General features: G+C 40.9%; 1 protein-coding gene across 1 annotated transcript in view; it reads left to right on the forward strand.

Moving 5' to 3' along the window:
* Positions 1-19,691: 19,691 nt before the first annotated feature.
* TMEM200A (transmembrane protein 200A) overlaps positions 19,692-20,358 on the forward strand; it is a 52,575-nt gene continuing 51,908 nt past the window's right edge. The window contains exon 1 of the mRNA XM_027634190.1: positions 19,692-19,764. The gene's annotated coding sequence lies outside the window, so the exon portion shown is untranslated. The remainder of the gene's footprint in view (positions 19,765-20,358) is intronic.

Here is a 20,358-nt window from a genome sequence, read left to right on the forward strand (position 1 = left end):
AATTGTGATTATGATGTTTAAGGGTTGCTCTTCTAACTTGAACTTGTACTTGACCAATTTATGAGGACTAACAGCAATGATTGTAATTCTGTCTTAACTACACTGTACCATTACTGATCTTGCACGAAATAAAACTGTCCAAAATAATACATTACAGTGTAAAAAAATCACTAAATAGAACCCACAACATTCTTTGCAGGACACGTTCACGTGATCCTGTTCAAGCCAGGGGATTTGTGGTAGCCTAAACTTGATCATTGGGTGGATGCTTTTCTACCCATTGTCCCTGCTGATAACACCAACTCAGGGAAGGAAGAACCACGGTAGTCTGCGATTGGATCAGTTTGAATGGATCTGGAACAGTCTCCTTTCTTGCACCAAATGCTGGTTCTGCTCATGCATATGACCCATTTCTGAGCACCTGGTATGAAAACACAGACCACTGTGAGCTTTGTCTGAAGGAATACAAAGCACACAGCCCAGCACATTGAGTTCATATGCACTTATGTTCATTTGCAGTGCCTACTGTTTTGGCATCCTTACATCCTGACATGACTGGCTACATAGTTTATCCACATGGCCTCTACTGTTCTGGGCCTGACTAAATACCCTCTCCTTTTGCAAAGTTTTCTCTGCAGTTGAAAGAACTCTAAACCTGAGGGTACATCACCTTCAAAATGTGCCACCAATGACCTTCTCTTTTGGGAAGAGGTGATGATCTGTTCTTTTGAGCAAACTTCAGTGCAATGGTCTTTACAAAGCTGTCACTGCAGTGTCTGTTTAACAAAGTTATGTCTGCCCTGAAATGTGGAGTCACTGGAAAAAATGCAACACAGACTACCGAGAATGAAAAGAAAAAAAGCAGCCCTCCAGTTCTTTGTTTATTATTATATGGGATTGGACAAGGCTTTCTTTGTGTGACTCTTCTGCTTGTGGCTCGGAGAAGAGTACTGAGATGCTGCTGCAGTGTGGAAATGATGCCAGGATCAGTGTGGAGTCTGGTAACAGTCACTTAAAAACAAGAGTCTGCCTGTTATACAAAGTTTTTTAGAATAATACAGACAAGACTCTTTCATCTGTCAGGTTTCTAGATGGGACTCCTTTTTGGGATGGGAATCTGTTCAAGTTTGGGTTTTGTTATAAATATTTTGTTTAACTTTCTCTGATAGACATTGAGTCTTTTTCACTCATAACTAAAATATTGCTTATGTCAAGGAGGGATCATCCATGCCTGTAAATGTAAAGATTTTCTGTACCTAAGCAGGCCACTAGACAGAAACAATATTTGTATTGTTCTGCACTAAGTCTTGCTTAAGGGGAGCTGGATGTATGGTTGTGCTGTACTCACAACAGTGACCCCCTCTTCCTTTTGGCCCTGTGTACAGTGCAGACTTTGAATTATGATAATCATTGTTTTAACCTCAAAACTTGATCAATGCGCTTTTAAAACTGCATAGAAGGTTATATGGTATATTGTAAAGCTCTATGGAATAGTATGGTGAGAGGCCTTTCAGGTTTCATAGCACAAAAGCTTAGTGTTTCAACAGGACAACTGGATGGCTTTGTGTGTACCTGTGTGGGGATGGTGGATGGTGTCTCATAGAAAATTCACCCATTTCAGTGTTCTGCTTATTGAATGCCTGAGCATGCATAAATAAAAAGCACTGAAAAGGTGCTCAGGTCACCTCACCCTCTAACAGCTTCAAAAGCTGTTGGAACTCCGTTCATGTCACTGAAAACTTTGGGCATGTCTGCAGAGGGTACAGAATGCAACTTTTGTGCATGGAATCACTTGTTGCAGCTCCAGGATCAGAAGGAGAGTCACTATGTTTTTGACTTCAATATAGGTAACTGGCCTTTTAAACTTGAAGGATGTCAAGTGGGACCATTCTGGTGAATGATGTCAGTGTGTACCTTGCTGTGCACCATTTAGAACTTTTGAAATAGGCATTTGTTCATCAATGATGTCTCTTCCGACACAGGGTATAAAAATGTCTCTGCCAAATGCTTCTCCCTCTCTCCTTACTGCCTGTCCTTTGTGATGATAACATGACTCTCATCAGGCATTCAGCATCTGGCAAATTACAGGAACAGAGTGTTAAAAGAGGAATATTTGGTAAGCTAATAAAAGATGGGATAGCACAGAAGTGGCTGAGGATCTTAAGGCTAAGGAGGAGAAGAGCAGAGAGGAACCATGACCATGTTGTTGGCAGTGTGCAATGTTCAAGGAGACTGGACAGAAATGTTCACAGTTAGGGAATGAATGAATTTGATTTGTGAAAAGTATAAATATTCTGGGAACTTTCTGGAAAGTATATAAAGCTTCCCCATTTTTTTTTCTCTAAAACTGCTCCCCTGCCTTATGTGGCTCCATCTGATGTAGCACTGAACACCTCTTACTCATGTAAGTTTTGCTAGCCACAGATCCTCAGAATTTTCACTTAGATAATGCCACATCTGAGGTGCTACACCAACAGTGATTTCTGCCATGTCTTTCAATCTCTCAAGTGTAATCAAACTTGCCATAATAACTCTCTGAGTAGTATGGCCCAAAGACCTTCTCCATCTTCCTTCTTCAGAATAGTATCATTGGTCCTATATTAACAGGCACTCCCAGCCAAGGCTGTTTTTAGGGACCTTGGCAGAACTATTAGTAACAGTAACATGGCTTGGATTCAGATTAAACGCTTTCACCAGCAAAGTAGTAGCCTTTTTTCCTGCCTCAGTTTACCTGCCTTTCAGCCTTCTCTGTGCATTTTCAGTATAGAGGGAACTCTGCGAGGTCTGACTGATTCTGTGATCTCACATGATTGACTGTTGTCTCTTTTCATTCCTTTAGAGGTATCTACAGAAATATCACCTAAAGTCCATAATTTGGTAATTATAGGACTGGCACCTTCAGGGTGACAAGCATATATCTGTACTGTACAAGAATCTCCATTCAATCCTCAGGGAAACTTTAACACTGCCAATCCAGATGTCTCATCCAGACAGGACTCAGACATCCGACTCAGACAAGAATCACTTGCTCCTGCTGTTGGGCTGCTAAATGTTACCCAAGTGTTGTTGATTCTGGAAGTGCTCTTGATCCTACTTCTGAAAGATTAAAAAAGACACCAGCTTTATGCAGCAGTGTGGCTTGATAGTGTTAGAACAAGATCAATATACATAACGTGATAATGTGGCCAAGTGTACACTAACCTTAGGAGCTATGCACCTGCAGAGCTGCAACTCAGGGATAATATGTGTGTAAGACATCATTGTTAATAAAATAGCATTACTGTGGATGCATTATAAAGTAAATAGTAGTCATTTGAGATATCAGTGGATGTTGTGTATCTGAGGCTTTCTGCTTGGCTATTGCTGCTAGTTAATAGCTTTTCAAACTAGAAAAAAAAGTAGTTATAAAGTTTCTCTAAAGTGGGAAAGGAAAGTCATACTCTATGGGATTATTATAAACCATGTCTTTGGTTCACAGGATGTCCAATAATCCTGCATTTAGGATTACATCCCTCATTCTGTACTGATTTACTAGAAATAAAAGCCGATAATTGCCTATTGGAAAGTGTTAGGCCTAGAAAGAGAGCATTATGTATTGAAGGTTCCCAAATGTTTGACAAAATATGAAAGAATTTCTCATTCTCCTGTTTCTACTTTTAGCTACCTTGAATAGAAGAGATCAGCCTTTGCTCACAAGAGCCTTTCTTCAATATTGCTTAATACCACAAATAATTTTTAACAGAGAAAAGATGAAAAATAACTCTACCAGTTAATACCTTTGTTAGGATAAATTCTAGGATATAATGATTAGTAACAACTCTTATAAAAATGAACTGCAAAGTACTTTGAGGACTACAAATGCTCAAGACCTTCATTTTACATCTGGTCTGGAAAATCAAATGCTCTTCGAAGTGAGATAGAGACGCATTATCTGGGCATGCCCTGTGCCTCATCACTGCAGCCTGAACTGGCTTCTCATTCTACTCCATTTCTAATTATTTTTGACTCTCTGTATGTGGGTATGTGTGTGGGTGAGTGGCTGAATCGGTTCAAGTGCCAGCAGCTGGAGCAGGACAGGGCTCTGTATCTGCGTGTCAGCAGAGCAAGCGCCTTGAGACCCAAGAAGGGGATGTGGCAGTTTGTGTCTGTGAGACAGGGAGAGAGCAATGATCTGGGTGCATGACTCACCAGCTGAGCTCAGTTATTGGAGGCATCCACAATGTATGTATGCACTGGGGTGTGTGTGCATGTGCTGGGGGCTGTGCACACTGGTGTGTGTTAAAGGGGGTCCCATGCACAGGTGCCACCAACTGGGGAGACTGAGAATCCGAGGTGTGAACTGTGCCCAGGTTCAGCAACCAGAGGGATTCCCACTGCATGAATACATACGCATTTCTCACTAGCAGAACTACATACAGGTGAGCTAGAGAGGGGAACAGGACATGAGTGCTGTGATTTCTGTGTTGATCTGTGCGGCTGGCAGCGAATGTATGCATATCTGTGTTGTGTACATGTGTGTGTTCACCTATTGAGTACGCCTGTGCCTACTGGGGACGCCTGCTGCTGTCAGCCCTGGGGGCACAGAGCTGCAGCAGCCTCACTGCTTTCGGGCTGTTGGATTTGGTGACTGTGAACATGTGCTTTTGCAGCTGATGATGCCACTGAGCTGCAGGACTGCTACATTCAACACAAAGCAAGGCTGACCCTTTAGCTTAACTCCTGCTATCACTGCTGCCAGCAAAATATTCAGAACTTTCAGCAATCAAAATACTCTGCTTCCCTAAAAATCTGGCCCTAATGAAAGTTTTAAGCACTCAGAGTTGGGTCCAGTATGGCTATCTGTGTATAATGCAGCCTAAAGAGTAAAAAAACTTCTCTGATTATATAGAAGCACTTAGATTAGTATGGTGATAATTTATTTAAGAAGTAAAACAGAAATGTTGAAAAGTATTGGATCAAACTAAATTTCATATAAACTCTAATCTCACTCAGAATTCAGACTGTTAAATCTCAGGCTGGGTTACCTTCCCCTATTCCTGAGTGCTAACTTATTACAGACATGCTTAAAATCAGTCCTACAAACTTATAGATGATAAAGGTATCACCAATGTGAAATGTTTTTATTTTGAGCCACAGATGTGTCTATGCTGGTGTATGCTTTAATGAAACCTGGACTGGGGAGTTACAGAGGTTCTATCTGTCTATCTATCCTAGCATTGATTTCAGTCAAGTAGGATCAAACCCAGGATGGTTGTAAAATGGTGATGTTTTAACTGTTAGAGAGAACACAAATATTGAAAACAGGTGCTTACATGCACAGTGGCCTTAGACTTCAGGATTATGATTTCTTTTATTTCTGTAGCATGATCCTACAGGACAAGGATTTAATGATTAACAACAGAGCCCAAACTCCAAGCATAGCATTTTACAGTAGTTTTACCTGGCTCTTTTAAACAAAATTTTAAACAAAATTGTAATGCATTTTATACATTTCTAGCCTGTTATATTATTGAAACAGTTCTTAAAACAAAGCTTTTTCTGCATCCAAAAAAAGGAGTTAAATCTCTTTATAAACAAAAGTATTATCAGAGACAGCACAGATTCACTAGGTGGCAGCATAGTTAGTAATTTTCCGAAAAATCCACCTCATGTTCCATGAATGTTTTAGATATTTTTTGGCCAAGCAGAATATGAAAACCGATAGAAAAATCATCTATTAGAAAGCCAATATTAATAAAATAAAATGGTTGTAATTATTCATTCTTTCAGAATGTGTATTAACTTAAGGCTATGTTCTCTGAGATAAATGACATACATGTATTATGGTGTTGTAAACATCCAAAATAAAACAGAAAAACCTGAAATTCTTTAAAAAAGGTTCAACCATAGCTTTTAATCAAGTCCATAGAAGATGAAATATGAATTGCAGCTTTAGAATGCTTAAAAAATAAAAGGTAATATGCAGCTGTTAAAAGGTATTAGAAGTAATTTGAGTTGGCCCTGAACAAGGGACAAATTTAGCAAAAATTGCATCTCAGGAGGTATAACCACTGCCTATGCTCTCCAGGACCAATAGGTACAGGGCAAGCAGTATGGTGCCAAACAGAAGAACAAAGTGAGCAGAGAAAGCAGCTTACTTCTGTGTCTGGCCATTTTCCAAGCTATCCTGATGCTGTGAACTTTTAGCTAAAGTTGCTTGGTTTAGTTGCAAGATTCTCTCTGATTTCATGGTTATACTGTAAATGACAGCTTTTTTCCTTTCTCTTTAGAGTTAAAAAACAGATTAAAACATTTTCAGCAGGGGAAATGGACATTTTTAAGTGGACTGAAATAATTCAGTCTTCTTAACTTCAAAGATTCAGATGAACCAGTTGACCCTTCTTGCCTCTGTACACATTGTACAATCAACATTCACAAAATCAGAATGGGTAATGATAATTTACTGAAACCTTCTGTAAGCAAGCTCTTTCCTGATACAGATCCAATCTAATTATCCAGTAAACTCTGTTCTGCAATGCTACTCTCAGCCAGTAATGCTTAATGTGTGATTGCAACAGCGCTGCTGCTAGCTCATGGGGAACCCAGCCATGAGCACTCAAGCAACCTTTTCTTTGTCTGTCTAATTTCCCCTCATTAATGACTGTGAGATTGGTTACATTACATTCCAACCTTTAGGACTAGACCCTGCCCTACTAAACTGAATATCTTTTCTTACTAGTTTCTCCAGGGTAGCTTTGCAGTGTAGTTTGGGGGTGTTTCTTGTGCCTTTGGCAACTTACTTTCCCCTACGAAATGGACAAGAGTGGTGAATGACAGTGACACAGTCCTGAGCTAAATCCCAGTCCTGGTATTTAATCACAAGGATTGGCTGCTATTCACAAACTGCTTGAGCTGTACACTTGCGGTTTAGGATGCCGGCATTATACCCTGATGAAATTACAGTTGTGTCCAATCAGTACTGATGCATGCTTTTAGACTTTTGGCAAGCAGAAGACCTATGTCTCAGAAATTACATGTGATCTGTTGTAGATATTGTTGTTTGTAATGAAATGGATCAGATTTTCTATTTTGATAGTGCTTCTATATATTTCAGAGGATAGGAGTAACAGAAAAAAGTGTATTTAGAGAAACTCTAGTAACTTTAATTTAAATTAAGCATAACACAGACAACTAACCAGAATCATTATTTCTGAACACCAGTAGAACAAAGATAAAACATAACACTTAAATATGTGTATTTATTTTTAGAAACTGTACATGTTGGTGTGTGATATATAAACCTATGTTCATTTGTTCTAATCCATTTTCTTGAGGAAAACTGATACTATCTTCAACCTTTCTTTTCCTGAGAATTGGCTAGTGGATCAGCTGCCAAAATTCCAAGCCTTGATGGTACTCTCACTGAAGAGCCTGAAAGTCTTGCTGCTGCTGCTGGACTAGCATGAAGTTTCTCTGGCTTCTTTGAGGGACCCTGAGATTAGCTCAGTTGGTTAGAGCATGGTGCTAATAACACCAAGGTTGTGGGTAATGGCACTGTAAGGGCCCTGTAAGGCCATTCACTTAAGAGCTGGACTTGATGATCCTTGTGGGTCCCTTCAATTCTGAATATTCTGTGACTCTTTGAGTCTCTTCTCAGTCATCAGGACTTAGACACAATATTGTCTTCTACATCTCGCAAGCTGATGGCTAGGTCTTTGGCCTTGGAGAAGGGAGAGGCAAGGAAACATGATTTCTCTATCAGCTCTTGTGAAAGCAGAATAATGAGATGCACTCCATCTTGCAAAATGCTTGCAAAATGCATAGCTCTAAAATTGTATAAACAATTTGGATTAAGGGACATTAAACATATTCACACCTGCTTTCAAGCTCTGAATCTGTAGCTCTGAAAAACATAATTTGTTGAAGGAGGTCTTATTCTTTCAGTAAATATCTGCTTGGAAATTATAAACTTATTTTTGTGCTATTAACTTTCCTGTCACCTTTACTCATTTATTGTCCTTTTATTTTAAATAGACATCACTAAACACCACTGCACAATAGCCATAAATAACGATATAATTTCCTTCTTTGCCATCTCTTTTTGGCCTTTAAGCTGAAGGTTTTTCAAATAATTCTGCATACAATCACTGAGCTTTAAAATACAAACAAACTGGAAACCCAAAACAGCCAGCTCTCAAGTATTGAAAGCTGGAAAACGTATTATTCTTCTTTATTGTTAAATACATGAAACTTTGAGGTTCATTGGAAAGTAGTCAAACTCAAAATGTGACCTATGCTGAGTACTTGCAATTAACTTCAATTGATATAACAATGTGTGTAGGCCAGACTGTACGAGAACAGATCAAAATCAAGTTCAATTTACCTTCAATGTTTTTCTGTAGCTATTGCAAAGGATAAAATTCTGGTCTGATAACTAGAGAGGAAAGATGTTAGCTAATATCTAAGATAAGAAAAGCATCAGACTTATTCTGTAATGTGGACAAAATTTAGTTCTATCTTCCCCCCATCTGATAAATTCTCCTGCAATGAGCAAACTAAAATTTTCTAAAAGTCATAGCTATAGAATCACAAAATAGTTGAGGTTGGAAGTGGCCTCCAGAGATCATTTGGTCCAACCTCCTTTCTCAAGCAAGGTTACCTAGAGACATTGTCCCAAGACAATGGTTTTTGAGTTTCTCCAAGGATGGAGACTCCAAAACTTGCCCAGGCAATCTATGCCAGTGCTCATGGTAAAATAGTGTTTCCTAATGTCCAGAGGGACTCTCCTGTGTTTCACGTTGTGCCCCTTGCCTCCTGTCCTCTCACTGGGCACCACTGAAATCAATATATGGGACAATATCATAAAAGATACAATTAGTAAGGGACACTGCAACCAATGTACATATTGAAGTAGCTCTACATGTTGACACACTACAGCGAAGTCAAAATATCCTTCCTTTAGAAGAGGATTAAGCATTCAGCTTAATAAACAAATCCAAATAAACGTATCTATGTGGAGACTATGTAAAACAGCAAATGAAGTTTAAATTTATGTCCCACCTTGTTTCACAACAGCTTTTCTATGCACATGTGCTCTGAAACTGGATTCTTGGAGACTTATTCTCATGTTATGAAGATAAGATTTCATAATTCTCCACAGGCCAACAAACCAGAGCTGTTTGAAAGGAATCCAATGTTTTAAAAGTCTTTCAGAACGTTTTTCATTGAATGGTTTTCCTATTTCTAGAATTCACACAACTGTAGACTTCATAGGCGTCATCAGAGGACTGAAGGTAGGTAATTTGCCAGTATTTCTAACACCCACTTTTGACCCATCATGACCTGAAAGAGACATCTGTAAAGAATAGCTTTGTCATTTTCTCTAAATTTTTTTTATCAGAAACACTGATTATAAGAGCAGGGGCAAACTGGAATGGCACAGGTGTTAGAGAATAAAGTTGAGGGTCATAGTGCATCAAACTTCTGTTGCCTGTGACATTATGCTGCACAGACTGCTGAGCTATTCTTCTATGGAGCTTGTGCTCCCATGAATCCCTTTTCTGTATTGCACAGCCATTTCTTATCTGAAATTTGCACCGAGAATGTTATGGGAGGCTTATTGCCCTGAAATAAATGAGTTCTTAAATTTACATAGTAATTTTTTACTCCAATGCACTTTCAAAATACTTCATAAAATTGGGATACTTCCTATGCCGGCAAATTTCTAACAACCCTTGTTGTTCTCTGTTGTGCAACTGATGGCTACTCTGTACAAGTGAGGGTAAATGTCATTCAGCTGCACCTGGTGCCATTTCAATTGTAATGTTTTTATGCTTTGTACCTGCATTTTTGAGCATTGCTTTTTCATTATTTCTTTTCTGAAAAGTTCATTTTCAACCCAAGCCCATCTAATTAATAGTATGTGTGAAGAACTTACACTTGAACTAACAAACTCCTTCATTTTAATAATGAAAGCTCATTACTCCACATGGTCCTGAACCAGCATGTTTGAACCCTTCTTCTGTCATGAGACTGCATGTGCTAAGGTAGGGAAACAAAGACTCTGACAACAAACATGAAAGCATACTCCTGAAATCACACTCTGTCATGTTCTTCCATCCTTGACAGTCCCTGCCTCCAGAGGGAAAAACACCATATTAGGAAACAATATGAAACATGCCTGGTTAGCATGCCTGGCATTGATCTCAGCATTTTCAAATGCTTTTAATGACATCACATTATAGCTAAGGGGATTTTACTTGAATTAAACTGGTTACCAGCAAAATTAGTAAAAAACATATTTTAAAATTTATTGCAAATCAGAAGTATTTTTCTCCCTAAAGATATGGATTTAAGGTTCCCTCGATGGAAATATTAAGATGCTTCAGATCCCATGGTAAATAAACTGTAGAGTCACAATACAGCTGATGACTAAATGGAAAATGGAAGCTCTCATGTAGTGTACAGACATGTTATTTAATAGCTCTATTGAGAGCAAGAGTGCTGTGACAATTGGAAACTGTGAAGGGAATTTAACTTAAAAAAAAATAAGGTAAATATTCGTGCTGATACATAATAAGAGACCAAAGTTAATATCATTACCCTGTCATCTACATGATGGCTTTCATTAACAGATTAAATGGAAGTAAGTACTAGGCAGTACCTTCCTCTGCCATCCAGGGCATTATATTCACATTAAAGTCAATGATAATTTGAGTGCAGGTGCGTACATAACAAACCGTCTGGTTATGTGTAAATAACTGTAACAGAACTGCTCTCCTGAGGAAGACATTATCCAGCTTTGGTCAAAATGTGAAGGAAATAGATATTTTCAGAAGAGACAGTAAAATAAACAAACAGACAATGACAAAGTTTCTTGTGCTTAATTTCAACATGAAGAATGAATTGTTATTTTGGAACCTCAACAGAGGCTCCAGCCAGCCAGCTATATGCTCATCTGCAGATGTGCTGAAACAATTAGCAGTATGCTCAGGCAGTCAAGTACAGTATTTTGTTCCAGAGTATTTCCTTTAATTTAAGTAAGTTTTGGGAAATTGCTTAAAAATATCTTTAAAAGAAAGTTCTTCTGATGCATTTCCCCTCTGTTATCAGGTTAATATGTTTTGACATGATCCCTTTCCATCTTTTGCACTTCAGTGAAGGTATCAATACTTCTCTGAAGAGAATTGCTCTGTGCTTAGGAATTTGATACAATAAATCCTGGGAGACATATGGAAATAATGAATAAGAGGCTCCCCTTTATCATGCTTCTGTATTAATTACCATTTAAACAAATCTAATTTTCACAAATAACTATTCAGTTATAACCCATTCATAAATGAGATTTGAGACAATATTGCGATAAACCACGCTGAATTGTATATTGATATGATTGTCCTACAATAATTAATAATGGAAATTTCAAAACATTAATGAATGGCTTCACTGTTATTTTTTCTTGCCCTCTTAAGCATTTTATGTTGATAATTTACTGGAAATAGGCAACAGATTACATGTTCATATCTAAATCATCCCTTACAGGCATTTATAATTCTTTAAACAGAACAGAGAACACTAAGCACATAAATAACTTCCTTCAATGGTATCTTTGTAGAGAGATTTTCCCTATCCCGCGATTTTCCATTTTATGTTTTAGCATAGTAGCTACCTCCACAGTCTCTTCTGAGACAGTTTCCTGATATAAACCATGCTGAGAATCCGCTACATTCTGGGTTACTGGTTTAGAAAAGAAAGTGTTGTTTACAGGCTTCTCACTCATGACTACAAAAATGATAGACAGTGGAACACAGTTTTAAACTGGGCTAAAAATGTCAAGAATTTCTTCCCATCTATTTATTTTTTTTTTGCCTAGGACATATTTTTCAGTTTGATTTCCTTTAGTATACAATCCTCTAAAAGTAATGTACCTTCCAGCATGTCTTGCTTGATTCTTGTGGGAAAACTTAAATCCCTAAGCATTGTAATATTTCTGAGGAAGAAGAGAAACCTGCATCTTCTAAAGCCATAATTATAATATTTTTGTATGTATGTATGCACGTATGTATATATGTACGTATTAAAAATTGACTATTTATAAGTACAAGTTCCACATTAGAAAAAAACCCTCAAAACATTTTCTAAGGAGATGGGAAAAAAATGTAAGTTATTGCAACACATTATCATGCATGTGTTGATGGGGCATATGAGTGCAGAATATCTCTCATGCAGACCCAAATGAACAAGGCATGAACATGCCTTGAAGAACATACTTCTTTCCTTCAGGGCCTAGAATATTACTCCACTGTTTCAGATCACTTCCTGAGGTGGACAAGCAGAATATCTGAAGATCTCACTGCTGAGGTAAACTGAACTCTGAAAATTACAAAATAGTAATTTTTATCTAATAGTCATATTTTAGTAGAGCTCTAATAATAATTAAGACTCCAACCTTATTATTTTTATAGCACAAAGACCCAAAAGTCATGACTGAGTCAGTCTTGCAGGACACTGAGAACACTGTCCAACAGCATGTCTTTTTCAGTTGTTTAAACATGTTTATTCATGTTTAAAGTTAAGTATGTCTTGAAATGTTTACATTTATTTAAGCAATTTATTCCATATATATGGCTTTTTTTCTATGTAAATACACAACAGAGGAATAATTCCCTTAATGATGCATTTTAATAGGGATATACATTTTCAAATGAGAGTCATCAATTCACATTTCCTAGTGCTTCATAGTTTTTCCCCCCACGATGACAGTGAGAAAAATTTGAGATGGTATGAAGACTGAACTCACCATCACCACAACTGAAATGATCACAGATAATTACTACATGACATATAAAATACTTCAGTGACACCATTCAAAGTTGTGAAGCAATTATATTTTCTCCATTATTTAGATTTTCATTCAGAAGAGCAATACTTTCCTCAAAGATGGTCCTGCTTCACTTGCTTCTGATTTCCTGTAAGACCCCTGTAGAATTTTATCTGGAGATAATATGACTGCTGCTCACAACAGCACTTGCATGGGGAGCTTGTTATGGAACTAGTAAGTTGCACAGTATGTTGCTTTTTGTTATCTTCCTAGAAATATATGATGAAAAGATGGCAATTCTGTAAGCCATCTTTTGCTGGAACTACTGCTGGCATTTAAAATGCAGAGACAAATCCTTATGCAAACAAGCAAATAAACAACAGTTTTCCCATATAATGCAGGTTTAGTGCCACACCAGCATCCCACCTACCTGCCTTGAAACACCCCAAACAAAAAGAACTGTAGTTTTGATTCATGATGCACTATTAGGAAACCTTACATCCAGAGAAGAAAAACCATCTGCAAACAATTCAGTAACCTGAGAAAAGATATATTTTCTACATATTTGTTCATTAAAAAAAAATATTCCACTACTACTCTATTTATTGAGGGCTTCTGCTATAAGGGACGTAAAACCTACATACTACTTTATGTGTTCCTTTCAAGATGGTGTTGCTATTTAAAGACAGCATCTCAAGAAAGTCTCCCAGACATAGGCCGAAGCTCTTAAACTGCACTGACTTTAATAATAAACTGAAAAGAAAGAAACACCTTTTAGGAAATTTTTTTCCACGCTATCCTATATACTAAACAAAAGTTCCAGTTCATAGGTATTTAACTTCTTTTATTCAGTGTATTGTTCAATCTCTTCATTTACATGTGCATAATAAGTAATCGTTCTTTTTCTTTGGTTTTTATTAGATACCAATGTTACACATTCTAATATATCCATATTATTCATAATATATAATAATGCATTCTTTAGATGAACATTTCAAATAAAGGCAAAATAAATTATTATGCCAGTGGAACACATTTAAGAAAACCTGATTTCTTAAACCCTTCAAGACAGATTAAAACCTACTCAACCCAAACACTTGTTTCATACCTTGGTTGTTAACAAGAGAATAGATATTCCAGCAAATTCTTTATTACATACAAAAAGCCATATATACTCTCAATGCTAGCAGAGAGAAAAATTTGACTTTCTATTTATGAAAACTACCAACACATGACATTCGAAGGTTTATTTTTAATATATATACATTTTCACCATACTTAGTGAGCTAAGTATCTATTCCTTTTTAAAAAGTCAGGCTGTAAGAAATTATGAAAGGAAGTTAAATCAGCATTTTAAGTATTGTTGACAGGTCACAAACCATTTGGAAGCAGATACTTCTGTATTCTCACTAGTTTCAGAAACTGTTGGAGGTAAAGCTCAAGCCAATAAATGGTAAATTACATTGTATTCCATGCTGTGTAACTATTGTTAAGATAAATAGTGAGATATGCCAAGATTCTTTTGTATGATTCTGACATTTTCTTGGCCCTGTGTTTTCTTGGTTTTCATTGCTGTTACCAAATATTTGCATCATAATTCTGCTAAACAGGATCTCACTGATTTCTTTCAGTGACTTACAGCTGCAAACCAGAGAGATGCTATCTGCCATGAAAGGCTTCCAGCCGAGTAAAATCAGTGTGTAACAGATAAGTACCAGGAAGTGAACTGGTCAGCTTGAGAATCAGTGGCTTTGCCATTGCAGCAGCCTAGTCATTTTTCAAGATTTTTCTAGGCAATATAGAAATTAATTTCACAGTGGTGTTAGAAGGACACCAGTGAAGTAGCTCTGCTCATATTTATGTGGAATTCCTGAAAAAAAAGAGAATTAATTACCTATCAAACATCTTGTCGTTTGGTCATAGACACTAGCATAAGGGAGTAGCAGATAACTTGTCAGTATAGCGTGGGATAAGAAAAAGAGGTAAAGACACCTTTTCTAAACCTCTGATAGTAAGGAAACATGGCTTTTGTTTGAAGAGAGACAGTAGGAGGCAGTGATAGAGTCAGAAGTTGAAACAACAGTCTTTGTGGCATCATTTCTCTCTAATAATACTTCCACTATCTCAGTTCAAGGGAAAATACAGCAAAGGCCGTTTTATGTGCTCTAGAATTATAGGACAGAAATATTTACGCTATTAATTCCATTTCTTGCTGGAAAACATTGGGATTTTTCAGATTGTTTATGACCAAATTTTGGTTACTAGCTTGTACCGCCTGATTACATATAATAGGTTTGTGATTTAATACTAAGACACTATTTAGGTCTTTGGTTGCTTAAGCATTTTCTCATGTACAGATTAAAGATCTCAGATATTGTACTTTTTGAGGCAGAAACCAGTCATTAAGGCAGAAATCTAGACATATTTTTCAGTTATGTGTTTATTACTTATTGACTAACAAATAATGCATTATCACCAAGGAACTTGATACCCTTATTCACTGCTTATAGATTCTCACCAATTACACTGTAAAAAAAAATTCAATATGAACAAATCAGTATGAATAAATGACAGATTGAAGATTTATTTTCTGTCTTAAACCGTTATTTCTGATTAAGGGGTAACAGATATAGGCTAATTTTTTTAGGTTAATATAATGTGAGAAATAAGGTATGTTATGATGACAGATTCACAGTACAATTCACAGCAAGTCTTAGCAAAAAAAACAGCTCATAGTGTCATTTACTCTCACTATAATGGTTCAGACTTTATTACAGCTTTTCACCTCTCATGGGGATTCTTTCAACCTTCAATTTCATTCATGTTCCAAATTCAGGATATTTCACTTTTACCTCATTATCACATAGGATAGTTAACCATCACAAATTTTATCCAAAGTTGAAGTAGAAATGAGCCTGGATCTTAGAAAAAGATTCTGTCCAAAGGCGAGAACTAAAAGAATGCCAGCTTTCTCTTTAATTGGATTAAAATTAAAGAAGATACACCTGAAGTTTAATCCACTCACTGCCTTGCTTATTACACAGACTTTTCATGCCATGAACTGAAAGGTGTAGGCTGGAGGGGAAACTAGTATAATACTGCTAACATCCCAAATTTCAAACAAAAGTATTCCATGCCTTTAAGGAACGGAAGAGTCTCACTCATGAGGTTAAACTACTGATTTTTGCTATAACCTCAGAAGCAACAACCGCTCATAATTAATGCATTAAAATGTTTGGTTTTTTTCTGAGCATTAGCAATATCAGTGTTGATATTTAAAGCCTGAAATATTGGTCTTGACATTGTTTGACTCTCCAGAGATGTGCAGATGACAGACCTGAAAAGCCTCAGGGCCTTATTCTCTTCTTTCTTTTCTTCTGGAGATGGGGAACAAATTCCTTAAATCAATGGTCTTAAGGTCAGTATAAAACTGTTCAAAGTAGGAAAAAGAGCAGACACCTCTCTTTTAAAATGCATCCATAGAGTTTTAGAAGACTCCAGGCAACACAGGTAAGTAGCAAAGCTAAATCCCATCTAGTTGCAAGACACACCTCCAAAATATCTGTCACTAGGATAGGCAGCTCTTGTACTATATTCCACAGCAATCTCCCACAAAAAGTGTTGCCTAAAAAAATAATTTAAATTAATTATCATATTGTTCTACATATATCTTATGGATCATGTGTAAAAACAACAATCCTGTGGTTTAGGGTCGGTGTGGGTTTTGCACATACAGCAAATGCAAGAGGAAGTCTATCCTAGAGATGCTTCTCACCTAGTAACACTACTGAAATTAGTCCTCTAACCTATTCACTCTGTCCCCAAAACCACACTGATTCATACTGTCACCTGCCCAATTTTTTCTGGGGAGGGCTGTTTGAGAACATAAATTTTCTGATGATTTATGAGGATGGTTTCTTCTTAGCAGTTAGTATGCAGTTATGTTTGGGATTTGTGCTGGAAACAGTGTTGACAATTCAGCAATGTTTCAGTTACTGCTAAACAAGACTCGCACAAGAGTCAAGGCCTTTTCTGCTTCTCCCTCCAATCCAACAGTGAGGAGGCTGGGAGTACACAGGGAGCTGGGAGGGAACACAGCCACGACAGCTGACCCCAAATGACCACCGTATGGTATCATCCATACCGTATGGTATCATCCTCAGCATATAGAACTAGGGGAAGAAGGAAGTGGGGGATGTTTGGAGTGATGGCATTTGTCTTCCCAAGTCACTGTTAGGCATGATGGAGCCCTGCTTTCCTGGAGATACTTGAACACCTGCCTGCCCATGGAAAGGGGTGAATAAATTCCCTGTTTTGCTTTGCTTGAGTATGTGGCTTTTGCTTTACCTGTTAAACGGTCTTCATTTCAACCCATGACTTTTCTCGCTTTTACTCTTCAGTTTCTTTCCAACATCCCACAGAGGAAGAGTAAGCAAGTGGCTGTGTGGTGTTTAGTTACCAACTGGGGTTAAACCATGACAAGAAGAAAGGTATGGTGATATTCTACCGACTCCAATGTTTGAGAGGAAACAGAGGTCACAAGCAAGAACAAACAAACATTTTTCCTTGTAGATTTACAAGCCCCAGCATTTCCAGAGACAGTACAAGAGCAGCGGTGAAACCAGTGCTGGTTCATGTCACACCCCTGGTCCACATTTCATCATCTACCGACAGGACAGGCAAGTGAAGTTTCCATATCTCTTCCACAGCAACACTTTCCTTAAATTCTTAAGAAAATTTCTGATTTTCTGCTTGTAGAGACATTGCATCTACCTGGGATTTGGTGGGCATATATAATCCTTTCATCCACTGCCTCTGTGATACACAGCTGCATCTCACAGATTTTGACATCTTTGAAGCAGACATCTGTCTGCAGACCTGTTCTCTCACTAGTTGACATGGAATACATGTTACATCATACACAAACCAAATTACAGATCCAGTAATAGCTGAATGAACAGTTAGAAATCACTTGAAAGTGATTCTTCACTCCTTGAATCAAAACAAGCTGAACAGCTGGAAATGCAATGTTTCAAACTTCTGAGGAATGTTACCTTTCTCTTTGCTAGTCCAGAATTGCTAGCATGTAGTCTCCTTGCTAGAAGAAGGTGATAATGGAGGATGTATTTAATACAGAAGCCACTGGAGCCATCAGGAGTATAATCATTATAAAGCATACACTGAGAACTGACAACACACTGTACAACCATAAAGAAACTATATCTACTTAGGATTTGAAGTACTATTGCAGGATGGATGGTAGCTCCTCCCTGTCTTGAGGAAAGCACTTCCCAAGAAAAATTTAGATATACCAAGTTCAGTATCATTCTTTTTTTGGGGTGATGCAATAGATAGAATTATGGTGAGATAAAGGGCAATGGCAATACTTAAGTCCAAGTCATTTTAAAAACTGAAATAAAACCTGCTACCAACGCAAACCAAGTGCAGAGTTGCTTTTATTTTTCCCAAAGAAGATGTTTGATATACAAATGTGGAGAGCTCCCACGCAGGCTGGAGTCGGCCCCTCTTCCAAGCCCATCTGCTGGATTACCCCGTCTGACTGGAAGGTGCGAGCACCATAGACTGAACTTTGCCGTCCCCCGCTGGACACGAGGGGTGGGCATGCGGCCGCAAAAAAACCCCCCAAAAATCAAAACTAAACAACAGTAAGCGGAAAAAATGAAAAGCTGAATCATAAAATGTAATTGCATCTGAGGTAAAAAACCTCACATCACGGTGAATCACTCCGCGCTCCCGCAGTTCCCGTCCGGCTCTCACAGGGGAGCAAGGAAGGCGGGCACACGGCCCCATATACCGTGGTCCCCGCCGCATCCGCGGCACCGCGACCAGCACACCCGAGAGCGGCACACCCGCACCCCCTCCTGCACCGCCTCCCCGGCCGCCCCCGGCGGTGACTCCTCCCTCGCGGTCGCGGCCCCTCAGCTCGCCGGGACGGAACCGCCTGAGCTACGAACCCGCCGCTCCGGCGGGGCTGGCGACAGAGCGGCGTGGGGAGAGGAGGCTCTCCAGCCGGCTGGTCCCGGCGGGAGCGGGGCGCAGCTCCCGTCGGCTCACCGCGCTCTCCCCGGGGGAGCGGGAAACTTCCCGGGCAGGCGGGAGGTAGAGAAGGAGCCGCGTCCCCGCCCCGAGGCTCAGCCTGCCCCTTTCCCAGGCTGCCGTCCCGTTTGCTGTCTGCTGCCAGACCTGCCCGGCCCCCGCCGAGCTCGTCCCGGTCGCCCCGCATCGCCCCGGCTGGCGAGGGGGCTACCTCGGCTCCGCCCGCCTCCACCGCGTCCCGTGGGGAGCAGCGGGAAACGGGGGGGGGGGGGTGTCGTTTCCATGGAGATGAGGCGGCAGCCGGGAGGTTGCGGAGTGGAACTTTGCCGCGGGCAGGCGGCGGGGGCCGAGCCCCGGCGGCGCTGAGCGGAGCGGTGTGGCCGGCGGGGCGGCTGCGGGAGCGGGGTCCGTCCCCCCACATTTCCCCTGCGGCGGCACCGGGGACGAGCGGCTCCCGGGCACCTCGCTGAGGAGCCGGGAAACTTTTGCGCCGCGGAGCCGCCGCCCGCCCACGCCCCCCTCGGCGGCTGCCTGGCGGCCGATCCCCCCCGCAGCTCCCGCGGAGCGCTGCTATGGCACCCGCCCGTCGCCGCGGGGCGAGCAGGGGGTGGCCGCCTTCGGCTGGTCGTGCGGTGGCGGCGGCGGGGGGGCGCGCAGCCCCCGATCGGCGGGCGTTCTCCTCCGGCCGGCAGTGACCGCCCCAGCCCCGCTCCTTGCCTGCTCGCCATGGCTGCCCCCGCCCGCCTCTCGCCGAGCACGGTGGCGGGGAAGGGCGAGGGGAGCCGCCGCCCTGTCACTCCCTGAGCCAGCCGTCACCTCACCGGAGGAGCCCCGTGTCTGGCGGGCGCGGCGCAGCCCCGCACGTCGCTGCGCCAGGAGGGCTGCGGGCACCGCGCAGCTCCCCACAGGTAAGCGGCGGGGCGGGGTGGGGTGCGTGTGGCAGGGGTCTGTCCTTCGCCCCCAAACTTCAACCCGCCCGCAGCCGTGACCCCTCCTCGGGGGCAGAGGGGCAGCGCCGTGCCCGTTCCTGCCGGGGGGGACAAGGAGACGCGCCCTGCCCTCGGCAGCGAGGGGCAGGGAGAGAGCGGGCACGGGTGGGTGGCTTTTTCCCTGCCGGGAATGGACTTTCTGCCTCCCGAGCGGAGTGGGCTGGCGTGCCGGCGGCTGCCGAGCTCCGCGCAACTGCTACACACCCTCTTTTGTCTGCGCTCGGCTCCGGAATACTTTAGGTGCTGCCACCGCCTGCCCCGCCGGTCGGGAGCCTGGCCCGACCCCGCCGAGGGGCTGCTCCCGGGCTGCGCCCCCCGCGCTGCTTCTGCGCTGGCGAGAGTTGCCCCTTTGCCTTTATTTTCACCCGAGTTGGGCTTTCCTTAACCTTTGTTTGCGGGGAAAATGGTGGTGTGCTGGTTATCTGGAAGGATGAGAGACAGATGGGGACGACAAAAGGGATTGCCCTATTCCCTTGCGTGCGAACATAACTCACTGCTAAATAAATCGCTCAC

Source organism: Corapipo altera, unplaced genomic scaffold (genome assembly GCF_003945725.1).
Source record: "Corapipo altera isolate COAL_440 unplaced genomic scaffold, ASM394572v1 2b, whole genome shotgun sequence".
Taxonomy (NCBI): Eukaryota; Metazoa; Chordata; class Aves; order Passeriformes; family Pipridae; genus Corapipo; species Corapipo altera.